Genomic DNA, 26,617 nt, shown 5'->3' on the forward strand with positions numbered 1-26,617 from the left:
GACCACAGCCTCCTCCATGTGTAGTGAAGATAAAGACTCAGGCAAGCCACTCATCTCAAAAAACATCTAGGAAAGCATTCACACTATTTTAAAAATCCCTGCCTGACACTGTGGGGGCAATTGCCACAAAAAAACCCTATAAACAAAGTAAACAAATACAATACCAATGAGAATCAGGCAAAGAAAGCAACAGTGATGCTTGCTATACCGCAAACACTTCAAAATCCAAACCAAACAAACTAAAATTGTTTTCCTAGTTGTCTTTTCATCCTTTTCCCTAGGCCTTTTCCATAAGGTACCTAGTGGAAATTCAAGCAATAGTTTTATATAAATAAATCCATAGCATTCAAAAGAGACTGATCTCTTTCTCTAGATGCTTAAACACTGCACCAGTCTAGATGGTGTTTGAAAACCATGTGGGAAGGAGATCATTCTCTCTTAAATTCAATAGGGTTTTAGAATCACATTTATTCACTTCTATAGAGTTTTTCCATATGGGATTTCAGAGCCTTTTATACTAGAAAGTGCCCCCTTTTCTCCTCTTCTCTCCTTCTTTTGTGCTTGTTCTTTCATCAGCACAAAGCTGAAGTGAACAATAGTACACACTCGGCTTTACATCCTGCAACATCTAGGACTCTGAAGAATAAAGAACAAATACCCAACTGAGGGGCTAAAGATAGCAAATTCAGTGCAGTGGGTAACTGCAGCTCCAGTGGAAAGTTCTGGTGCTGGTGGAAGAAGGTTCATTTTAGGAGCCAAAACAGATGAGTACTGAAAGCCGGTTCTGATGTGGGTTGGCTATAAAATCCTAACTGAGTCACTCTGCCTCTTCAAGCTGCATTTTCTACAGCTGCAAAATGGGGTTTTGGCCCAGAAGCCTGGGTAGTGGTTTTATAAGGCATTATAATGGACTGCAAGAAATATAAACAAATAACTATATTTTTTCATGTGGGAGGGCAGGAGCAAAGACAAAAGGGAAAAAAGCAAATAAATTGAGTGGGAGTGTGGGGACAGGAGTTGGGATAATTTATTAATTTGGTTTCCATCTTATTCTCATAAACAACTTATAGCTGGGTGAATCTGCTTGTTGATCATTCTCTGCCTGATGAGCGTTTCCCCGCGTTGGTGCTCCAGTCCCTACTCCATGCTGGAGGTTGCCCCTCACTGCCCTGCCTGCCCTCAGCATCTCCACCCTGCCAGGGCTTACTCTACTTGCTCCCACCTCAAGGCACCAAACCCAGCCAGCTGCCCCAGCTTTGCTCCATGAGGACAGTTGGGGTGACTGTGGCTTTGCACCCTTTCGTCACTGCATCACCCTGTTTCCCCTCAGTCTGAAAACAGGGCTGGGGAAACACATCTCCTTCCTCAGCTGATTTGATACAGGAGGAGGAGGGAAATTGTTTTTCTCTCCCTGGCTCAGATTCCCTCAGAGACCTCCATGCGAGGCGGATGCCACCTGTGGGACTGGGAGAGCAGGGAGAGGGAGGAGGGTGGGTCAAAGCCCCTGCATGGGGAAGACAAGATCTTGCATTTGTCCCCTTCTCACTGAATCTCTTTCAAATCATGTCCTTTCCTGCTGCTATAATCACTGATTATATGCCATTTGCCTGTTGTATTAAAGCTGCTTCCTTAATTAATGTAATTTTAAAGGACGGTCTTGGCATGAAGGAGACAAGCTCTTTTGAAGTCCAATAAACACATTTTGTATGTGATCATCGTAAGCAACTCCTGCAGCTTTTCTATGGTGAGGAGGCAGAAAGCACCACGAGTTAATGAACGTGTTTTAACCACCTGATGCTGGTCAAAGCTTTGATCTATCAGGTTTAAGGCTGGGTGGAGGAGGGGAGGTAGAGTGCTCTGCCATGCTCCCCAGTACCACTGAAACTGTTAATCAGCCTGCTCTGCAGTCTACTGCAGAGTTTGCTTTATTAAAGCTCCCTGCTGCCTGCACACGTTCACTGGCACAGACATCGAGAGACAAGCAAACACTTACTCAAGTGCAGAGTACTCACTGCTGCATTGCAGAGTTTACTGGCATAAAATGATGGGGGTAGGTAATTGCAGGTGGAGGCTTGGGTCCTCCCTTAGCCTCCCTGCATCTGCAATCTCCTGGATTTCTGTAGTAGGGGATACGAGGAGGGCTGGGAGCAAAATATGCTTTTTAGAGCTCTCTTTCTAGTTCCTAATGCCTGGAGAGCTGGCACTGCTTGTACTAGTCTCAAATGTGGTCTATACTGCTTAATGTGATTTTTGTTCACAGTTATTCCATAAAACTAAAAATTAATTTCCTTTGAGGTACTTGAAGGGGTAAGCATAATTTTATTTATTATTGTTATAAACTAACCTTGCCTCTGCCTAGAGGCTCTCTCTTAGGTTGAGGATGCTGTTGTGCTGTTGAAATATTCAAATTAAAATCAGACTCCTTTCAAGGACCTGGCAGCCTGAGTATTAGAGGCTTTCTGGTTTTCCTATGGGTTTTCTCATATAGAAGGTTGAACAGGATGAAGTCACTTTTGGAGGAACTTGTGGGTGATTAATTCAGTTCATTTCCTCTTTCCCACCAATCTCATCTGCAGGGTTATGTTTTTTTTCTTTTATTTTTTTCCTTTGTACCAGCACAGAAATATTTGATTATTTATTGAGGTTTAATACCAAATAGCTGCTCTGTTTTGTAATATCTGTAACCACCTTGGATTTGTTGTTTTCAACAGACAGGTTTTTTTCTGGAAGGAAGTTGGTATTTGCTTAAGAATTGTTATATATTTCTAATCTGTAAATATGCATATGGAATATTAATTTATAATCATTTTGTTCTTTGTGAGCAGCTGATTCAGGATTTCTTATTTCCCCTTGTATTTCTTAGGTATGTGTCTCAGCTGCTTTTTTTTTAGTGAAACAAGGATGGCTCAGATTTCTTCTCCTCGCATGTTTCCTAGTGATACAGTACTGCAGCCTCTGCCTTACTCAGCTTATGTCTAATTGCAGACTATTTAGCAAAAGAATCCATGTGCAAGTTTTAGACTTGAAGTTAACCATCTATTATACTTGGCTTTATTAGCAGATGTCATCTGAACAGCAGAGACAGTCTAATAGGGAGAAATTAATCTTCAGGCCTATATGTAGGTAAAATTGCATCAGTCAGATTCAAGAACTCGTAGCCTGGGAGAATTTAGGAAAAAGGAAATTTTCTTTTCGTTGTAAAGCCGGGATGTTTCAGTGCAAGTGTGACATCTGTGGCAGCACTGGTTACTGACAGTCTTCTGGGACAAGCTGGCCAGAAGGATTGGGTATTGTGGGAATTAAACGTTCATATGGCAGCTTAACTGTTGAGTGCACATGTTCTAAAGGAAAAACATGATTTACCTAAAGAGAACTACTGGGGCTTGATTTCTGGAGTCGTTGAAAAAAATCTCTTGACTCCCACAGAAACTGGTGTGAGCCTTGGGTACCAGAGGCTTCCAAAAACAAGGTCTTATTGTCAAGATGAAGATTGTGAAAGAGAAGCCTGATATAATTTCATTATTATTTTAACCTTCCACATCCCAGTTTTCATACCAATAAAATGAGGATGACATTTTACTACCTTTAAGGAGTTGTAAGTGTTAGCATAGTACAATCTTAGTAGTCCTGCAAGGAAGACATTGAGAAGTGACACTGTTTTTATGCTGTTAAATTGCTCAAAAATGGCCACTTTCTTATTGTTCAAATCCAACTTTAATTCACTTCCTCCAGTGACCCTTTCAGTGTTAATCCACCACACAGAAGTGCTGCAGTTTTAATTAAAAAGGAAATCTTTATCTCACTAAGCTTAGTCTGCCATCTGATCATGCAGTATGGTTTACAGACAGTATTATCTGTCTAATTTACATCATAAAACTGTGACTTAAGCAAGGCAGAACACATTGGCAATCCTCAGTAAATAATGCTACTCTAACCAAAACTGGGTACGTTTTAAGCAAAATTTGACTGTAAGAATGGAGATGCGAGTATGTGGCACATGGTGCTGCACACAAGGAGGGTTACAGGGACAGAGAACTCAGTGGGATGCTTCATTAAAATAAAATCTCTAAACTCAGTTTGGAGCAGCTCCTGCAAATACATGCCCCAGCTCAACCACGAGACAGGAATTTGAGGCAGGATTTACCGGATTAAATTATTTGGTTTATGATATAATGAGGGCTAGTGGTTCCTACTGATCTTTAAAATCTATGATCCTAAATACTGGCAGTGGCTATGTCCCACATCACTTGGAACTCCATAAATCATATAGCGTGGTGAGCCACAAAGCTATGAACTGTCCTGAGGGCCTGCATGTGGCAAATATTCACATTTGGCTGCTAATATCCTCAAATCCCATCCCAGCAGGTGATGAGATTAGCAGAAGTCAAGGACTTTAGCAAAATTCTCCTGTTAAGTGTTCTTATATTTGGGTCAAAGTAAAGCAGCTGTCCCAGGACAGGACAGACTTGAAGAAGAGCAGAAAAACCAGCCTCACACCTCAGCTCCCAACAGCACTGGCACATCAAGGTAGCAAACATGATTCAGAAGTCACTGAGCAAAACCAGAGCCCTACAACACTATTTTTCACATTACTGTCACGATTTTTAAAACATTGTGGGAGGAAAGCAGTGGGGGAAAGAAGAGGAGAGAGAAACCGGATCTTGTATTTCTTATTAGCAGAGGAAGGAGGGAGGTACAAGATCTGTATCACACTGTAAGCTTTTACCTCAGAGGAAAGTGAACCCCATCTGGCAAGAATTAAATGTTAATGTATCAAATCATGTCCAAAAGCATATAAAACTCAAAGGACAGCTTATGATACCCTCTGAAAACAAGATCTAATTTAATTCATTTGCATATCTTGACACCCAATCCTGCAAACTGGCATTGGTGGGTTAATGCCCTGCTACCATTAGACTTCCTTGAGCTTATCGGAAAACTGCCTTCAACAAACTGCAGGTACTGAATTGAAGCGTCTCGTCAGGGAAAACCAGATCAAACCAGATCGTCTTAACTGTGACCCATTTTGGGATGCAGAAAGGTGGCAGCAATCCTTGGTAGAAAGAAACAATAAATTGATTTTGCTGAGAACCTCATCAATCACTGGTCACAGTGACCCATGGATGATTAATCTCATTAAAAACTTCAGCCTCATGGCAAAAGTAGTAGCAGACACACTAAAAGTGTGCTAGATATGCTTTCATAAATTTGAATGGGTCTGGCTCATGTCCCTGAGAAGAACTCCATTACTAAATTGGGCAAACTTTTCACTGACTCTAGTTGAACTTCAGCCGTTTACTCTGTGTCAGATGCCATCTTTAAGACCTGTGGAAACTGTACAGAAGGTACCTGGCCTGTTATTGAGCCATGTCCATATACTCAATTCAGGGAAGGAAGAGCTGAATCAGTGGGCATGGAACATTTCCTCTTAATGCTGTGATCTTTCTGACAACTAACGTCCCTGCTGTCTCAGCTCTTTAAATGAGAGGATTAGTAAAGAGTCTGGGCAACATATCTGATTTTCTGTGTGTCTGTGAATCCAAAGGGTTTTCACTGTTTTGGAGGATGATGTATCTCTAACAGTATAGTCAATTTTTCATGTTGATCCTTTTTGCTGTCTTCTACCTACCTCTAGAGTTGCAAGAGCATGCACACAGTTGCCAAAACTGCTCCTGTGCACAGTACAGCTTGGAAAATTGTACATTTTCTTCTCATACCTTGTGAACACAATCCATGACACTGAGTGCATCCATGCTGCCCATCTGTAGTCAGATTTGGTACTTGGCCCTGGTCTTCCAGTCACCTACATGAAACTGTATCAACCCACCTCCTATCTGGGTTTAGCAAGCTAAATAGCTACCTCTCTTAAGACATTTGGATGCATTTGAGAGCGTGGGGCTCAAGGATCTGCACACCATGGACAATACCTGCACAGACCTGGGCACATTCACCCCCTCCTCCCAAGAATGTTCCCCGGTTCCCATAGTCTTATGCACACAAATCTCACTCAACCACGCTCACCAACCTACTAGCTGGCATAAAAACCTGGGGAATTCTACATCAATCCTCTCATTATTTGACCACTTGGGATTTTTACTGAACCTTGTGAATAAAAAATCCAAGTTTTTCAGGTGCAAAAAGTAGTTCAGGACTTCCGTATCCAGCACTTTCAGGATCTCCACATACCACATAACTGAGGCCAGTTCGTGATGTGGGTTTGGCCTGCAGTAGTAAGTAATTTGACTTCAGATTCATCAAAACAAAGGCTGTGCATTCAAAGAGCTGTGATGCCAATCAGTATGCTGGAGCAGCTTGACACAGAGGCTCTGTGAAAAGCTATACCAGTTTGGAATTGATGTGCCATAATAGCATGCTCCATGCTGCACTGTCACCTGGGACTTGAGCATCACACTGGGTCTGAGAGGTCTAGGACCTTGATAAGCCTTGAGACAGGTGACGCTCTCTGGGGCCATTCATTCGGCCCTTCCATCTTCATTGCCATGCTCGGGACAAGTGAAGGAGGAGTTCCAAGCATGAGCTCCAAGCATGAGCCCATACCTCTGGCACTGCCCCTTGCTCTGGTAGGTGTCTTGCCTGAGTTATATTTACTGGAGTGATGAGAGTAAAAAGATATGTTTAGGTACAACTGTGCTTAGGAAAAATACACTGTGTGATTGAGGCATTCTGCAGCAGAGAAGGGCAGCTCAGGGACCAGGACAAAAGAGACTCACCTCACCCCGTACCTTGGATACCACTAACGTGTATGCACACGAACACATGCACATACAAGCAGCCTTTTCCAACAGCAGCCTTCTGCCCTTGTTTGCCAACAATGACATCCAGGCCCTATGAGCACTTCATGTAACAACTTGCTATGTCACAGCTTGGTTGGCAGTTAAGAGCCAGGAATATAATTGGGGCAACAAACACCATCTGGCTGAGACCAGCTCTAACAGGCATCTGTGTGTACCCATCCATAGCCCTAGTTTGAGCTGGCCTTGCCAGCACCCCAATGCATGAGGTTTGCTGTGGTGGGACTGACATCATGTGTTGAGGAAGCAGTGGCAGCACATGCAGTCATAGCAGAAGCAAGAAGTGTGTTTTTGTAACAGCCTCTGAAATCGTTTATTGGGCTTGGTCACCTTCTGAGGAGGATGTTGGTGTGGTCCTCTGCCATGCTTGGGGCAAGTGTATTCTGACACCAATGTTGGGGAAGCAAGGTGACACTCACTCCTAATTGCAGAGAGCAGTGGAGTCTGGTAGGATGCCAGATTTGTTCCCAGAGCACAGCAGTGTCGTCACAGTTTATGTGTTCCTGAGGGACACAGGCCATATCCTACAGGCAGCCAGGGAACCAGTGCTTGCTCCAGGTGTGAACTGCAAAGACAGCCTGTAAACACGCTTTTTTGTCTCCTCCATAACAGGGTCCCAGTACATAATGGTGTGTTTGAGCACAGCACACAAACCCAAGGCTCAATCATGTGTGCAGGGAAGCATACCAGATCATTGCTTCCTAGACTGTTGAGTTAAATGTCCAATGCCTAATGTTAATATTAACCTATATACTGAATGTTTTGGAATGTACCTGTTTGTACTGAGCTCTCCCAACTGAAACACTTCAACTGCAGTTCTCAGCACAGAATTCATTATTCTGAAACTTGCTTTCCCAATTAGCTGGAAAGAGCCTGATTGTTTTCACCCTTTGGATCACATTTTAACTCCTGTAATAGCTTTACCTGAGATAGATTGATGAGCATTTAACAATGCTATGATTACTCATTACTAATTCAGCTGGTTGTCTCTTCTGATTGGTACAACTTGCATCTGTCACATGAGGGTATTTCATTGAGCCATGCACTTTATTAAATGTAAACGTGAACTTAGACCAAACTGGAAGTTCTAAGTCTGCTTACACTTCAGCATGAACCCAGGGTCTCCATCACGTAGTTTTGACTGCTCCAGCTGGACACAACTATGTCCTGGCAATCCTATACATCAGCAGACATACCCGCCTCATGCCTTCCTAATTAAAGAGCAGATAATGTGATCCCAAGCTATTGCCAGCAACCTGGACAGAAACTGTACCTGCTCATGGGTACAGCATGACTGAGCCTGTAGTCTGACTGGTTCTTTCACCTCAGTATTGTTGGTTTTGTCTACAGCTTGCAGAATATCTGCTCTGCCTTCACAGGCAATACACCATGGAGTTAAAGAGTTTTGGGAAAATATACTTTATGAGAAAAGATGGAAAATGTTTAGGTTGTTTTGTTTAGAGAAGAGTTGACTGAGGAAGAAAGGATAACTTTTCAAATATATAAAAGGCGCTGCAGAGAGGAAGGGATAACCTGGTCGTTATATATGCTACAGACAAGACAAGAAGCAAGGTTCTTGGATTGCAGTAAGGCACATCAGGACAAAAACTTATCAGTAAGGAGGTGAAAGGTGGAAACCAATTATCAGGAGGGCATGGCACTTCCACCATTTCACCAAATGCCTATTGGGCATGTCATCAGCAGGGGCAGGGCACCAATGTAGCATAAGCAGGCAAAGACAGGCTGGATCAGAAGGGAGGAGAGCCTCAGCACCTCCTGAGCAGATCCCAGGTCACCATGAGCAACAGTAGAAAGGCTCACTCCTGCTAGACCGTCCATTAATGGAGCTGCATAAATATCTGCCACAGGTGTAACTCATTCAAATTTATTTTCAAAGCACCATTATTAAATTGCAGAGCTGAGACCAGAGTGCAGGTAATCTAATTCTTAGTTATCTGTGCTGCCAACTATACCACAAATACTGCCATTCTCCTGACACATGAAATTAAGCCAGGGTGATGATGACTTTTCACCTCAGTATGGTTTTAAACAGAGGTGTTAGCAGCAGCAGCCCCGAGTCCTAGGGGACCAGGGAAAACCTCAATCAGAAGGTGTAGCTTTTTCAGGGGGGAAGTTATTTGGTGGGCTAGAAAGGTATTGTAAGTGTCCTCCCATGAATGCGACCGTGAGCAGTAAATGATCTTTGTGCCCCCAGGTTTGTAAGCGGGTTATATTTTCACAATGTCCAGCATGCTGCTATGTTTTCTGCAATAAAGCTCACCTAATCAAAACAAGTCAGAGCTTATCTAAGCCCCTAGCCGGAGATATCTCAGTGGTGGCTACAGAGCCGGGTTTCCTAGCAACCTAAAAGGCATTAGACAGGGCTTTGTCGACATTTATCTGTTACACACAAACCCCCCCGTTTGAATAATGTTATGGGTGTGACATCAACTGACAAAAGCCAGGAAATTCAGAGCTGGGTCTGATTTTCTATCCTTGCAACTCATCAGGCTGAAAAACAAAAGGCACAGTCATGTGAGTGATGAGCAGAGCAAACCAACCTTTATATTTCCTGGCTTTTCTCCCAAATGAGATGCCATTTAAATGAGGTGTTTGGTATTAATTTCCTCTGTTTAAGACAGGTGTAATACTCACATTAGGTAGCATGTTGGCAGAGCTCTCAGTTTCTTCATGGTCTACCTTCTTCCTTGGAGGGGCCAACTTGAGTGACGAAAGAGATATTCCAGCCCTCTGTAATTTTTGTTTTCTCCGTGATGAAACCAGTTTTCAAATCCATGCCTTCATAGGTGAAGGCTGTGAGCCTGCTCTAAGCAGGGCCACCAGTGTCCTTCGGCAGTAAAGATCATTATTGGCTCGGGGTGGAGCCGTTGAGGATACACAAGTTAAAAACACTACATCTTGCTACTAGTGCCCAACTTTAAAAATGGGAAGAGCATTTTTATAGGTTTCAAGGGATTCTTGATATGGATTCTTGGAATGGGACTTGTTATCAAGCATTATGAAAACAAAAGATCAAGAGAAAAAAAATTAATGTAGGTGGGTTTTTTCCCCAGACCAAAAATATAGTGAGGACTAATGAATGGTCTGAAAAGTGATACTTCAGCAATGTCTTTTATTTCTCCACTTGTAGCAAGAGCAGTGTTTAAAACCTCACAGCTTGCAGTTTGTGGAGGAAGAAGGGATGGAAGAACTGCCATTGCTGCTGATTGTCACTTCAAATCCTTGGGGATAGTCTTCTGGAAGTGAATGGGAACTGATCACCTCTCTACAGACTTCTTGAGTCATCTCAGAGAATTTAACAGAAAATAATTCTTTTGCTTCAAATTGATATAATGTGACAAAGTGCTAGAAAAAAGTCTTAATTTTCACAATCTAAATTATCAATCAGATGGGGTAAATTAATCTGACTTCTGTTGCAATTCTGTGTACCAGTTCAATCTCTAACTACACAGCTTTTCATATATTTATTTGCACTACACAGCTTTTCCCATGTGTATTTGCACTTGCACTACTTTAGTAGTTCCACCTCTGGGACTTTCACACAAAGATAAGAGCCTTTTTTACATTTGTTTGAGGCCTGACATGAAAGGTTTATCTCCATGTAAATTTTTCCAGCCTGGTTGTGAAACCTCTGAAACGGATGGTAAAGAAAGTTCTGATGAAACTTAGCTGTAGTTGAGTACTCCGATGCTGTAAGGGAAAATCCCCTGAATCGCTGTCAGTGGGTGAGCAGCCAGGCTTTCATCCCCTTCATTCTTCACTGTAATCTTCATTAACATAAGAGTTGGTATTTTGCTCCTCACTCATGGATGCCATACTGTTTGAACTCCAAGGGACTGGTGAAATAAAAGCATGTATACAAGCCTCTCTGCTGACCACAGCTAGCATTTCTTTAGCAAGCATAGCATGAATATAATCGCTGCATATACCATAATGGAGAGGAATTGCTATGCGCATTATCACTTTCAAGCTTTGAAAGAAACAGAAGCAGAAGGAGGTTCTTGCACTTTCTGCCGACATCATCTTTACTGTCCATCCATTTGTTTCCATTTAGCCTCGCCACTGGCAAAGCCTCTATTATGTGCTCAAAGATGAGACAATGGGAGCCCACTACGCGTGGCGAATGCGCGCATTGTTCCATGGGCTCCCTATAGAAATCCCTGCGTTCGCATGACCCGTTTCCAAAGTTTGTGGGGTTTTTTTTGAGGGGGGAGGGTAAGAGGAAAAGGGACAATGTTTCACAGCTCTGCACAGATTAGTGGTACGTTCATGCCCATACATTAAGATGGATAAAATAGCCATATTTTTTCCCAAAGTGCTTATTTGTAATGCATGCATGAACTCACTTAACAAGCTTAAAATATTTAGTGAACATTGAAATGAATGGAGAGTGTGGGAGGGGGGACAAAACTAGCAGAGATAATTGAATACACTTAGCAGTCATAGCAGCTTTACATAGCTATATCGTATTCTCTATGGATAACACAGCTGGGACAATATGATTAGAGTTTTAAAATATCTAGGGATTTCTGTCTTGAAATAGTTATCAATAATTGCAAACTTAAACATTAAATATTTTTTGCTAAGTTAAAATACATACCTCTTTATTTAATGTGTGATAAAATATTGTAAAATAGAGAATAGTTTCTCTTTGCCATTTTTGCAGGACCCAGGTAAGAAGGAAGGCTTTCTGAGAGGGTCTGTTCTGGAATAGAAGTCTGCCTTGGGAAAGCCAAAGGCTGCCAAAGACGTGGATTAAAACACAGAAGGCAAGAGTCCCTCAGACTTGACAGTGCTTGAAATGTCAAATAAGATCAAGGAGACAGGTTGCTATAACACAGGTTCATATCACCTGTAAAACTGCTAAAGTCCTCCAGCGCTGGAGAAAATCTTGCCAGATTAAATCACAAATTTCCAGCTTCACTCCAACTGAGCCTAAATTTGTACCTTTGCCTTTGTTCTGACTAGGACTAGGACCTCAAACCCACAGATTGCAGCAACACATCCATCTCGGCTCACACCTTCTTAACTGCTTAATTAGAGCAGCACTGAGGAAACTCTGCTCTTTGCTTTCCTTTTCTCTCTGGTGCCTGATGCCACTCGTTGCAGGACCATGTTCAGCACAAAGCGCTTGGAGAGGCTGAGCCTTCCTGGTCACGCACGGTTAGTGAGAGGTGAAGGTCTCCTCTGCTGGGCTTTTCCTTTCTTTTCTGAAATAACTGACCTTGATGCCACCACGAAGCTCTTCACCAGGTCACACCACTTGCTCTGCATCCAGTACCTTAGCTGGAGCTGGCGACTAATGCATGGCTGCTTAATTTGGAAGAGCAATATGAAGGTCACTGAGGAAGGTAATGCGGTCCCGTTGGTTGAACATGTGGATAAGGGCACCACAAAAACATAATCTACTTTGCTGGGGATGCGATCAACCAGGTTTATGTATGCAGTTGGCAAGTGGTACTTCTGAGTGTTATTCTATCAGATAATCCAGACAGCAGAGCAATTATATATCTCTCTGGTTCCCTAATATGGCTTTAATCTAAGGATTAGGTAATTTTCACATGTGTAGGGTTTTCTAAAACGTATTAAAGGTAACTCTTATTTTCTTCCTACTTGTTTCCTGATTTTTTTTTATGAAATACCTATTTCTGTAACCAAGCAAAGGTTACAGGTTACAGTCTAAGGGGAAGATTCCTGATATTCCAAAGAGCAAAACCTCAGTGGGACAAGCCCTCCTTTTCCACCCAGAGTAAGATGTCCAGAAACCTCTGAAAACTCTCTGGGGTTTGCAGACAGACTCAGAGCAGCTTTGCTGCATATGTGTAGGTGGTTGAAGTGTCCGTCATATGAGACTCATCACACACATGGAGCCCAGGTGGTCTTTGGATGGGCAGTAAACTTTCTATATATCTCTCTCCAGCCCAGTCATCACAGCATGTACCAGAGAGTTAGTGTCTCATAAAACAGTCCTGCCCAACACTTACACAATTCTCTCTGACAGGGACCCCCAGCTCAACATCCTGCTCCAGGCAGGGTTGTGAGTGGGAAGGAAGGAAGTGGTGTTAAGGTGTGATGAATGTGATCCAGAGGAAGCTTCTGCAGATGGAGGCCCTATCTTCTAGCTCCTGAGATCGGGGTCCTGCATCAAAGCTTCAACCAGGTTTGTGTGATTCAGCTGCTCAGCAGAGGGATGCCTTTTTGACCAGGGAACATCACATCTGCCCACATATTTTTTATTAAGTGTAAAGTGATTCGGTGTTGAATTCTCAAAGGTACTCTGACAATTCTACATTCTTCCATAAAACAAAGGGCCCAGGGAGAGCTGCACTACTGTGGGCTTGGGAGAGGGTGATGATGGACCAGACACCAAGGATAGCCTGTCAGAATTTAAAACACAAAATCATATAAAAAGCATTTAGACTATTTTCCTTGGTTCTTTTCTCTGGAGAAAAAAAATATTTTGTTCCTCTCTCTATTTCACTGTATTACTCTTCTAAGATCTGTTTAATTTGTTTACCTCTTGCATTTTACAAAATATCATCTGAAGGGATGTGAAGGGTCTATGTCAGCAACACGCATAAGCATACAGCTGACTACGAGTGACATGGTTAGATTGTTCTTCTGCTTAAAGACAGAAGCATCTGATGTGAGGAAACCGCTAGCTAAGGCACTGCCATCGCCTGGTTTCTCAGCATTCGTCCTCTTACCTCCCTGGCACTGGAATGATCATACCACTACCCAAGGAAGGGTCTTTAATTATATAGGGAATTTTCTGCGGGGAAGGCGAAAGTGCTAAGAGCATGTTAGGGCAAGCACATGGAGCCCCACGACTGGCAGAGACTTCTAGGCTCCACTTTCATACCTCTCCTTGCCTGTGCTGCATAGTTCTGACAGTTCACTTGTCCCAGTGCTTATGCCTCATAACTGTGGAATCAGGGATATTTTCTGAGTTAATTTTCAGCTAGATGAGTTTTCTAAGACTGACTGACCATGAGATCAGCAGCAGAGTGAGCACAGTGTGGTGTGGAGGAAAAAGTGTGACCACATGGTCAAGAGCAGAGATGCAGGATGTGCCTGTGCCACCAACTGGAGGGAGATGAGGAAACGGCTGTTTGAAAACGTGTCACACACAGGGGCAGCTTAAGCTAAGGATAAAACCAGAACTGAGAGATTAACATCCAGGGAGAGCTACTTAAGCTGTAGTTAAGACTATAGCTTAAAGTTCCACAAGAAGATGTGGACATACAGCTATGAATTATATTAGGCTGGAAATTAAAGGAGTTCTAGCCGTGAGAGAAGTAGGAGCTTTCCAGTGAGAGTAGAAGTACTCAAACAAGAGACTGAGCTTAAGGAGATTTACATGATACAGTTGCTGCAGTAGAGAGGAACCTGGACCAAAGACCCAGAAGGTATATTTCCACCCTATCTCCCCTGCTTGTTTTCATTCTAACTCTCTCTGTTACTCTCCTTTCTTCTTCTCTTTTTTTCCTGTTCCTTTTCTACTCTGATGACAAGCCGGAAAATCCTCTCTGTGCATTTTCTCTGTTGCTGTTACATCCATTTGGCAGAACAAGGCAAAGGCAAATCCTGTTCTGGTACATCTCCGTAGGCTTATTGAAGTCTGCAGACAGAGCCAGCATGGGGCTGACCCTTGGGGCACAGAAGCAGGGGCTGTGGGAGGCCATGGTACCCTGGTGACAAAACAGAGTCCTTGCACTCCTGGTGCATGGCTGGTTCCCCTTGCTCTGTGCCATGGACATGCTGGTGCCTTGGCAGGGCATTCAGTTGAAAAGCACTTGATTTCTGCTGAGGAAAGCTGATGGCATAGTATCTACCCGAGAAGGCTGTTGAGGGTTTAGATTCATTTGGAGCATGACTGCCATGTTTCTGTGGAGCAGAGAAGTCGAAAATACACGTACAGCTGTAATGAACATCACTATAAACATAATGTTCTGCTTAATTGGAAACGGAGAGGCTGACTAGGTAGCACTTATTGGGGGGAAGCAGGCAGTGCCCTCAGAACCCAGTTCCAAAGGCCACAGGACAGCTGCACCTTGCTCTGCCATTGGCAAAAGCGATTACCCATCACTTTTGGAATCCAGTTGTCCCATGCTTGGCTGGGCTGGTCTGAGGCTGAGCAACATGGTGTCAGGCTTCCTCTGCTGTACCCTGGCACTGTCAGAACATGTGACTCATTCCTGCACCTCTAGGCTCTGAAACTAAGCTTGAATAGAGAAACTTGTTTTAACACATAATTAATACAAAGAGGGGCTCTTTGGCAGGGGGTATAATGCTCCCTGGCACTGGCTGCTTCATTTGCACTGGTGCCCACTTACAGTGACTGTATTTTGCAGCTTGCAAAAGAATTGCTTGATTTTCACTATATGCCTTCCTATAAAAAGTGAGCATGTCTTGCAAGAAGGTTGGTCAGTTAATACAGAAGTAATTTAGATGTTAGACAGACCAAGCCACTTTTTCCTTCTGTCACGCTATTGCAGCAGGTGTTTTGGTCATGAGCATCCACCTGAAAAGTTGCCACAGCTCTATTACTTGGCATTAGCACCTTCACTTCTCAGAGAGAAAACTGTTGCTTTTTGCTGTTCAGGCTGTAATTCCACAAGTACCTCAGCCATATATCAACTAGGTTGCTGTGGTCATGCTCTTCCTCTCATCTAGGCCATGAAACCTTGCCTCCTCCCTCAAACAGCTCTGGCATTAACCAGCTCCAGTGCCCTGGCATTTCAGCATGTCTAACTGGCAGAAAGCCTCTGCTTCTTTCTTAGCAGGCCAAAGGGGCATGTCCAAAGTCACAGGAGCTGGCCAGAGAGCAGCCAAGCCTGATGATCCTGCAGTTAGATGGGTTCAGACTGATGAAGAACAACAACATCCAGGTCTCACTCACAGTTTGTGGGGAACGGATTTAAGGCATCCAGTGGCTTAATTCATCTTGCTGGAGCTTTCTTTAATTGCCACAGCAATGAATTTAGCTTCTTTCTGTGAAACCTCATCGTTAGAGATGATATGCAACTACATACATACCCATCTAAGTACGGTATTAACAACTGAGTGAAGGGGAATATTAGAACTACTGCAGTTTCCTTCTCTTGATCAGTGTTCTGTGGGGTTTCCCTTGTTGAAAGAATAAGTTAATACTAATTAAGATGAAAGCAGAATACAAAGTGGAAACTTCCGAAGTGTCTGTCACTTGTGTTTATGCAAATTAAAATATCTCATATACAGGAAACCCTGGGCCTTCCCTTTTTTGTCTCTTGATTTTAGATTCCACTATCAGCTCTGTGGCACAAGATGTGTGCTGTCATCCTGCCCACTGTAGTGCAGCCCATGCTCCATCAGTCCCACACAACCTAACAATAGGTTGGTATCCTACACTGGTAGCTGTTTCACCAGCAGGTGCCAAGGGAAATGGCTGCCAGCTAGAAGTACCTCTAACAAAAGGCAGGAGGAAGTGACCAGGTGTCCTTTGAGCATCATGGTCCCTCTGAGTGGCTAGTCAATATTCAGAGACTTTACTTTTTTTGTTGGTTTTTTTTTCCTTTGGAAGTTTCTGCTGGGGTTTAATCTTAAACAAAAGCATTTTATTTACAGCCAATGACCATAGGACCTTATTTGTCTGATTGTGATAGAAATAAAAAACAACCAGGCCATTTTCATGACCCAACTCTGCCTGTATTCTCTGTGCACAGACCTTCCTGATGACTCCTTCTTGAGGATGTTCTTGCAACATAACCCATTGCTGTCTGTCTGGGCAGGTTTTGCTTTTTTTTAACTCACACACATACATTGAACTTGCATTAGTTTTGGCCAGAGAATCCTTCTGCTCAACCCATCATTTGGCCCAGAGGTTGGCCCATTGATGGCTCTTGCTTTTATCTCATATCATAGATTCACAGAATGGGTTGGGTTGGAAGGGACCTTAAAGATCATCTACTAACAACATCCCTGCCATGGGAAGGGATACCTTCCATTAGACCAGGTTGCTCGAAGCCCTGTCCAACCTGGCCCTGAACACTTCCAGGAATGGGGCATCCACAACTTCTCTGGGTAACCTGTTCCAGTACCTCTGCACCCTTACAGTAAAGAATTTCCACCTGACATCTAATTTAAACCTCTCCTTTTTTATTTTAAAACCATTCCCCTTTGTCTTATCATGACATGCATTTGTAAAAAGTCTCTCTCCATCTTTCTCGTAGGCCCCCTTTAGGTACAGTTTATCAGGTGTTTCACTCTATGAAGGGTCTTAACTGAGCCTAAAGGAAATTTTCCTTGTGCTTTAATCAGTACTATGATTTTGAGTAAGACAGATTAATAACTTCTGGTATTATTAGTTCTCTTGCAGCAATGGGTAAAGTGTCAGATCTTAGAGAAACACTTATCAGTAGCAACTTCTCAGAAAAATTTGAGCCTATAAATAATGAAGTTCTTCCCTTTCTGGAACATCCTTGATTATCATAATCCAGAGGGATTGTTACAACCCGTAGGATGTATCCATGCACATAACAAAATTTTGCATGGTGCCAAAGTATCGTCTACAGTTGGAAGGATCATGCAATTAAAAAAATTAAAAAAAAAAAAAGAAAGGAAGAAATTGTTCAGCATGGTGGAAATCATCTGCTTAAAATGAATCATGATTGAACAAACTGCCTCAGGAGTGGAAGGAGCTCAAAAAGTCAGCAGAGCCCATGTTCTGGGTGCTAAGTGATACTGCCTACGGATCTGTGCAGAAATGTGGGCATTTATATTACTTATATGTAGGACGGCATGTCAGCTGAAGGGAAAAAATAGCTGGTACTCTATTAGGTTAGGCCTGATGAATACCTGCCCAGAAGCTAACCTAATATCTGTGTGCCAGATACCCTGATGTGATGCCCAGATCACAGAACAATTTGATTTTTTGGTGAAGGACTGTATCTACTGAGGCAGATTAAATAATATGAGACAGAAAAATGTGGGGAAGAATTTAGCAAATGTTTGTGGTAGCTCAGAGAACCAAGTGAAAATACAGATATATTTGTTTGTAGACCTCATTGCTGCTCCATCCTGCCTTCACATTCACAGATTTCTGCCTCAACAGGCTTCCCCTCACTTAGTTGGCCGTCGCTCACATGGCATCAGCGTGTAGTGCCTTTTCAGCCACCAGACTCTGGACTTCTTGCTTTAGGTTACTGTTTCAGTTTGAATAATGTGGAATGAGAATGAGCCATGGATCTATAGATGTGCTGTCCTGCCTGTTCCTTACTGGATTGTAGTTTCACAAGTACAGCTTCATTAGAAAGGTCTGCAGCGGAGATTGCCTTCCCACTCTTTCCTGTTTGCAGACATGCAGGGCAGAATAGTCTTTTTCGTCTCTGCATTCCCAGTATAAGATGTTTATATATGCACAGAGGCCCTTTGGTCTAATTTTATAGTCTCTCTGTAGGAGGGAAGGTAGAGTTAAAGCAGTTCATTGGGGCCTAAGAACACTGGAATCAATTCCTCACTTAATATACAGATAAATTGGGTAATTCAGTTCATTTCCTTCTTTATCTTAAGTGTCTTTTTAAAATGGGGATAATGACATTTAGATACATAGGATCCCAGCAGGCCAGAGCTGACTGCTGCATGAGTGGGCATTGCCCAGCTTTAAGCTCACTACCACCCGTAGCAAGGCAGTAAATTTCAGCCCAGGCTTTTACACAGGTGCTGTTAAAGATGTCCACCAGACTGGTATAATTTGTGCTGGAGCCTGTGCCTGCTGGCTGTGCTGGCTGCTGGCAGGTTGTGTGCAGGTGGCTCTCTGTGCCACAGGCAGTGGTGCAGCTATGGCCCAGGCTTGCTCACAGTGCCCTGTCTGTGGTGCTGCGGGTGGCCTGGAGAATAACCCTCTTGGTGCTCATTGTAAGAGAAGCAAGAACCAATTGTTAAAACTGCCCATGTTGTCTTTTATCCCTTTCTCAAAAGAGAAAGGAATATTATGAAGAGGTAAGAGTTGCTGCAGTGACTTGGTGACTGTGACTCAGCTAGCCTGATATTTTGTCTGGCAGACACACCTTCCAGGCATCTAGTAGGACAAGGCAAGAAGCAGCACAAGAGGCCAACAGTAGCAATCTGCCACCAAGAAAATCCATTCCTAATGCCCCATGGTGAGATACTACATGGAACATGATTTATATTTGAGTTTGTGCTTGTGATGCACCTTTAACCCATTCAAGTGCCTAGACTCCCTTTGAATCTGCATTTTGATTCTATTCTCCACATGGATAACAGCCTGTGACAATGAGTTTCCCTTCTAATTATTTATTGTGGGGAAAAATAGTATTTGAATTACCAAATGTTCCATTTAGTGAATATCATCTGAATCTCTCATAACAATATTCTGTCTTTTTTGTTTCAGTTCTGCAGGACTTCATAAAGATACCATATGCTATATGAACTTTCCAGTATTATGTTTTCTTTTGGAGCCCTAGTGTTGAAATGAAATATGATAAGTTTTTTAAAAACCAAGTAATGTTTTTCCTATCATGGTCATTGCTTGCTCAAACTCAAAGAAAAAAGAAACTTCTTTCACTTAAAATCATAGTTAATCCAGCACTGCCATGTTCACCACTAAACCATGTCCCTAAGTGCCATATCTACCCCTCTTTTAAATACCTCCAGGGACAGACTCCACCATTTGCCTGGGCAGTCTGTTCCAATGCTTGACAACCCTTTTGATGAGGAGTTTTTCCTAATATCCAATCAGAACCTCACCTGGTGCAACTCGAGGCCATTTTCTCTTGTCTCATCACTTGTTACCTGGGTGAAGAGCTGCAACCTCCTTTCTGGTAGTTGTAGAGAGTGATAAGGTCCCCCACAGGTCCTCCTTTTCTCCAGGCTAAAGACCCCCAGCTCCCTCAGCTGCTCCTCATAAGACTTGAGCACCAGACCCTTCACCAGTTCCATAGTCCTTCTCTGGACACGCTCCAGCATGTCAATGTCTTTCTTGTGGTGGAGGGGCCCAGAACTGGACATAGTACTAGAGGTGCAGCCTCATCAGTGCCAAGTACAGGGGGATGATCACTCCCCTGGTCCTGCTGGCCACACTATTTCTGACACAGACCAGGATGACATTGGCCTTCTTGGCCACCTGGGCCACTGCTGACTCATGTTCAGCAATGTTGTTGACCAGCAACTCCACGTCCTTTTTCAGGCAGCTTTCCAGCCACTCTGCCCCAAGCCTGTAGAGCTGCAGGGGGTTGTTGTGACCCAAATGCAAGACACGGCACTTGGCCTTTCTGAACCTCGTAACATTGGCCTTGGCCCATCAATCCAGCCTGTCCAGATCCCACGGCAGAGCCTTCCTACCCTCCAGCAGATCAACACTCCCACCCAAATTGGCATTGTCTGTAAATTTGCTAAGGGTCAACTTGCTTGCCTCATCCAGATAATTGATAAAGACATTAAACAGGACCTGAATACTGAACCCTGGGGAACACCACTTGTAACCTGCCACCAACTTGATATTAATCCATTCACCACCACACTCTGGGCCCAGCAATCCAGCCAATTTTCTACCCAGAGATGAGAGCACCCATCCAAGCCAGGAGCAGCCAGTTTCTCCAGGAGAATACTGTGGGAAATGGTGTCAAAGGCTTTACTAAAATCCAGGTAGAAAACATTGACAGCCTTTCCCTTATCCACTAAGTGGGTCACCTTTTCATAGAAGGAGATCAGGAGGATCTCCTTTCATAAGGAAAGGCAGGAGCTGCCTTTCATAAATCCATGCTGGGTGGGCCTGATCCCCTGGTTGTCCTGCACATGCCTCATGATGGCATGGTAAATGATCTGCTCCATGACCTTCCCTGGCACCGAGGTCAGGCTGACAGGCCTGTAGTTCTCCAGATCCTCCTTCTAACCCTTCCAACCCTGTAGATGGGTGTCACATTTGCCAACCTCCAGTCAACTAGGACCTCCCTGTTAGCCAGGACTGCTGATAAATTATGGGAAGTGGCTCAGTGAGCACTTGTCAGCTTGCTCAGTACCTTTCGATGGATCTCGTCTGGCACCATAGACTTGTGAGCATCTCAGTGGTGTAGCAGGTCACTGACCACTTTCCCTTGGGGAAATGGGGTTTTCATTATGCTCCCTGTCCCTGTTTTCCAGCTCAGGAGGCTGTGCACCTCTGGAGAACAACTGATCTTACTATTCAAGACTGAAGCAAAGAAGGCATTAAGTACCTCAGCCTTTTCCTCATTGTTTGTCCAATAAAGGATGGAGATTCTCCTTAGCCCTCCTTTTGTTCCTACAGTACTTATAGAAACATTTTTTATTGTCTTTTATAGTAGTAGCCAGATTAAATTCTAGTTGAGCTTTGGCCCTTCTATATTTCTCCCTGCATAACTTTACAATATCCTTGTAGTTCTCCTGAGTTGCCTGCCCTTTCTTCTACAGGTCATAAACTCTCCTTTATTCCGGAGTTTCAGACAAAGCTCTCTTCAGCCAGGCCACCAGCTCATCTTTTGGTAAAATCTAAGTTGTTCCTCTCATGTAGCTGCTTGGCTTCTTTTTCAGCTAACCTATGCCTGCTATAGGCATATACAAATGCATATGAAGAAATTTCTATTCCTTCTGATGAGCTTGGTGCTATGTTTTGGCAATTAACTAGCACTGAAGAGTTAAATGATGGAAATAGCTAGTTTTGATTTATTTACATAGATCTATATTCCTAAATTTTGAAACTTTTCAGAGATTGAAGACATACTTGAACATAATATTAGAGTATTACCTGTTTGATCATCTATCTTGCCTTAATTGTTGACTGCTTTAGTGGTACATTTAGTCTCTGGTTCAAGTATATGCCCACATATTATAGCATTGAATCAGTTCCTTAAGGAGAAAATACACTTTCAGAGTTGGAATTAAGTCAGTGTGACTAGAAGTACTTAAATATACACTCCATTTGGATTTCATCTGGGTTTGCTTCTTACACATATTCCTTCCACTTACAGGTTTTTAGCCTGTTCACTCACATGGACTGGATATTTACAGTAGCTGCTTGGAAAACAGGGTGACTTAGATGGGCTTGAGCAGATCTAAGGCTGAGATTCAAGAACCTCTTAGTGCACTTGCCTACTAAAGACAAGGAGCTAGAGAGCAGGATTAATTTATTCAACAGTGACTATAAAAACATTTTATTCTCTGCCCATAGTCACCCATTCATTCAGAAACCACAAAAGCAGGCATTTCTGATGTGAACACTGTGTTAGGTCCCCTAGGTGTCTTATGTGCCAACAGCAGGGCAGAAATGAGGAAAAACTGACACTTGCATGAGAGTTTCAGGTACTGACTGCCACATACACTTCAGACTTAAATAAGCATATTTTTTTCTGCTTCAGAGGCTGACTTTGGATGTCCTTGAAGTCTGGTATTATGCATTCTGATAGGCAAGTAGAGAAATGAGCCAGATGCAGCAATTTAGTCATATAGGGAGGTTTCTAGTAAAATTCTGCACAACAGGGTAGTGACAGTGTACTTAGTAAAGCCACATGCTTTTTTAAAAATAGTGCTATTGATTTTCTTAGTGTGTGTATCAAATGTTAGCACATTCATTAGAACAGCAGCCTTCCAAACACCACTGTAGAACAACCAGCAGGCCTAGAGTCAATATCTATCTGAATACTGGCTCACTTTCAAAAGGCAACTTAAAATTAGGGCATTGACTTTTCATGTTATAGAGGAAAGATTTTAAAGGGAGCACTTATCAAATAGAGTTAGGCAAGATTTAGTAAATACAACTGGGTTGCAGGTCCTTCTTGAGCAGGCAAAGATGTGTGCATGAAACTATGTACAACATTAGCAAAATAACATAACACATGTTTATATATACATATACATATATATATATAAACATCTGGGGTAATGGTCTAGTATAGTTACATGACAGAAAAAAGAGGAAGACATTTATCTAAGGAAACTTTCAGTTCTAAACTCCCATGTGAGTATATGGAAACATCCTTGAGTAGGAATGTAATGTATTACAGTGATTAAATAAATACTGTGTCTATGTCCTTATAATGTAATTTTTTGTACAGCACTGTGAACAAAGCAGCACGTCAGGACAAATATATCCTTTGTTGGCAATAACTTAACAGGAACAAAATACAGTCCATTGTGTCTGTTGAAAAAGAGCTAATATAACATAGTAAAATCAACTTTTTTTCTCTCTCCTTGTAAGGATGAGAGACGAGGGAAGAAGAGTAAAGGTCATTCCAGTTCTCATAGATTTACTATGAATTTGTGATTTATCTGGTTTTAGTTTTTCCCTTTTGTGTCTGTTCATGCAATCCTTCAAACTCTCGTGGTCTCTGAGAAAAGGCTCTGTGGAAAGGGTTCAGTATCTGCCATGCCCATTTATATTCTGAATTTAATTCTATTTTCTTAAACCCACGAGGAGGATTTATGTCTCTGGAGAACAAATGTTCTCACTATCAGGTCACTGCTTGTTTCCTCTGTTTAGGTTTATCTAATTTCTGTGGATTTAATTTGTTTGGTGTGTTGGTTTGCTGGTTGGGTTTTTTTGGAGGTTTCTTTTTACTCAGTTCACCATAGTGCTCCACTGTCAACTACCTACCTGTGACGATGTGGGTGGGGAGAGGAGGAGGTGAAGATGTCTGGTTGCATTGCTTTTGCTACCAGCAAAAATGGCCCTAGGAACAAAGCCAGAACCACCTCCTGAAGTACCCTATTTCTCTTTCTTATGTAGAGAGGGAGACAACCCTCTCAACGGCCCTAACTTAAGCACCTTAATTAACTGGAAGAGAATAGGGACATGCACAGTTATATACAGATTTTAGCTGTGTTGACTGACCCTTCAGAAATGTCCATTACTGCTGTGACGGAGAAGGATACTTTGGTGAGGTGACTGATGCCAGTGGCTACCACTGGTGATACCCCAGTGGTGGCTCCCAGCTGTCCCAGGGCCATTGTATCTGGGCTGGGACTGCTGCCACAGATACTGGATTCAGTGAAATCTTCACAAAATCCCATGTTGATCTCTTTCTGCTTCCCAGCCACATGCTGAAGACATTGCATTTTCCTTTCGTTCTATACTTTTTATGTTTTCCTTACTTCCTCTTCTGTGATGCAGAGCATCAGTCTAAGAGAATGATTTCATTGGTTTTATTTTTTACAGGTCTTGTTAATTTTTAACCAGATTGCCACAGAGACTTGTTTGGTGAGGTTTGCGTTTTGCAACTTCTAAGTCTCCGCTGTCACACACTGAAAGGGCTTTTGTGGTGTTACTGTGTGGCAAGCAGTAAGAGTAAACAAATGTTTCAGAGATACTCTATGTTCTAATGGAAACAAAAGGTAGAAAACACCTGTCTCTGCATTATTCTCTCCATCCAGCTGTCCTTGTAATTAATACTAGATACCTCTTTCCAGTGTATATCTTATTCTGAACCAGGTTAAAATGTTCCTAATGATGAGACTCTCCTTGTTTTATTTTCTTTCATGTTGAATGCATTATAACTGCAAATGAATGTTACTCTTTGCTCAAGATGCATACCCCAAATATTTTTATTTCCCGCTCCAAGAAGAAAAAACATGGCTTTGGGCAGTAAGGCTGTGTAAAGCACAGTTTTAGCAGTTTTATTGTTCCCTGAAGATTATGACCTCTCTGAAGTCTCTCTGAACTCCTGAATTTCCTCCTAAACTGTGACCAAAGTTGGGCTCTAGAGTCTAAGGGGTCACTCAGGAATCCTTATTATTATGATATATTGCATTTATCTTGTTTCCTTTGATGAATGCTTAGCAATAATGTTAAACCTTTCTTCCTTTCCCAGCAGGATAGATTTTCTTCTGGTGTTAAGTGACTTCAAAATAAAACCAAGATAAAGTCAGCAACAGAATGAGCGAATGGAGCATTGAGGAGCAAATATGGGGCCACAGTGAGGGTATGAGTTTTCCTTGTAACCAGTGAAAGAACCCTTGTAACCAGTGAAATCAATTCTTGACTTCTTTTCCACTTAAACCACCAGTTCAGAGGGTGTCTTTAAATTAATCTCTTAGAGCAGTAATTCACAGGTGGTAGCAGATTCATGGTGAATTTAAAACACTGGTTTGAGAAACTTGACCCCTGCGGCAAAAAAGTTAATTTCCAAAACCGTGAAGTGCCCAAAATAGGGACTCCTATCTCTGCCTGATTTTATTAAATAAGACTAACATTCTTTACCATGTTTTTAAAACACTCTGCATTAAGGCTGCCATGGATGCTCAGACTATTGAATTAGACTGACTTAGGTAACTCTTCTTTTCCTTAACCTTCTTCTCTTTCCTCTAGTTTTAAGCACCTTGTAGCTACCAGAGACCGAGTTGGGATCTGCCATGTGGATTGCATAGTGAGCTCTGAGAAACACCAAGTGTAGACACTGTTGGGAAATTAACCAAATTACCAAGCTCATACAATTTAAAAAAAGTTAGCTTTTTATGTCCTTTCTGGGAAAAAAAAATCCTTTCAAAACAAGCAGATCCTTTTGGAGCATGAGAAAAACAATGCAGCACTAGTTAATCCCATGAAAACTTCCCTTTGGCAATGCCTTCCTGTAAGTAAAATAGTCCCCTAAAAGCTGTCTAGAAGGATAATGTTCTCAGATGGCCACAGAGATAAGATGAAAAAATGCTTTTTGGAAACATTTGCAATCAAAACCACTCAGAGGATCTCCTTGCTGCTTTGGTACCTGGACATTTCCAGTGTGGAAGGAGGGCAAAATCTGTTTTTGTCCATGCCAGCCCCAGCCACCCTGGGCTAGGCCCACAGCTAAACCTGGGCCCATTTTTAGGATGGATGTAAAAAGTCCCCAGCTGGCCTGGCTGTGCTGAGGGCTGTAGTTCACTCTCTGCCTTCTGTACAGATGGACACATCAAGAAGGGTGAAATGAGCCACATGCACCCCCCGGGGATTTGAGATCACAGAGATCATAGAATATTCTGAGTTGGAAGGGATTCACACAGGGATCAAACCCACAGCCGTGGTGTTATTAGCACCCTGCTCTAACCATGGGTCATGGCACTAAAGTAAAAGAGACAACAGAAAACTGCTCAGAAATCAAGAGAAGTTATGTATGTTATGAACCTATTTGTGAAATTACCCCCAGATTTTATTTTTCATTCAAAAATAGGCTCCTTCCTGGCTAGAAAATTATCTATTTGAAATTTAAATGACTTTGAGATTAAATTAAAAATTAGATTTCTGGATTTTAAAATTTCATTTTAATTAAGTGGTAAAGTCCTTTGGAATTTAAAGCAACTGAAACTCTCTGAAGACAAATGGCAGACACATTATTTGAAATTTGATGATAAATCTGTCCTTAATTTTATCCAATTATATTAAGAGGTCTTTCTATTACAAAGCATTAAAAAGTGCTACTAAGGCCAGAGAGGTGTTAGTGAAATATTGTTTCTGTTGTGTGGAGCTCTGTACAGAATTGTGTGGGCTTAAATAAAATGTATCTTGATAGTTTACCTTAAAACTCTCTGTCCTTTTCCTCAGTTCAGCTGAATCCTATGAAATAGATACGCAGCTTGGAGAAGTTCTTCACACCCCCACAAATGCTAAAAATGGCCCTGATACAACATGTATTTATGTAACAAAATCATCTGCATTAATATCTTCCTTTCCTTTCTGCAAGAAGCACAGGAGGGACCCAGGCTGACACATTTTCATGCAGCCCCTTCCATTCTTTTCTTTGCATTTGGGGCAGCAGGGATGAGCTGTGTTTTCCCTTAAAAGAAAGGCCACCGAATAAACA

At 42.4% G+C, this 26,617-nt stretch overlaps 1 long non-coding RNA gene across 2 annotated transcripts; it reads left to right on the plus strand.

The window, feature by feature from the left end:
* Positions 1-1,964: 1,964 nt before the first annotated feature.
* LOC113963302 lies at positions 1,965-26,196 on the plus strand. Of its 2 annotated transcripts, none has more exons than XR_003532728.1 (3): positions 1,965-2,050; positions 24,653-24,763; positions 25,150-26,196. It is a non-coding gene; the product is annotated as an uncharacterized LOC113963302 (long non-coding RNA). The 2 variants fall into 2 exon arrangements; XR_003532729.1 differs by having other exon boundaries at positions 1,971-2,050; positions 24,656-24,763.
* The last annotated feature ends 421 nt before the right edge of the window (positions 26,197-26,617 follow it).

The sequence above is a fragment of the Neopelma chrysocephalum genome, unplaced genomic scaffold (genome assembly GCF_003984885.1).
Source record: "Neopelma chrysocephalum unplaced genomic scaffold, ASM398488v2 Primary Assembly neopelma1_24, whole genome shotgun sequence".
In the NCBI taxonomy this organism is placed as follows: domain Eukaryota; kingdom Metazoa; phylum Chordata; class Aves; order Passeriformes; family Pipridae; genus Neopelma; species Neopelma chrysocephalum.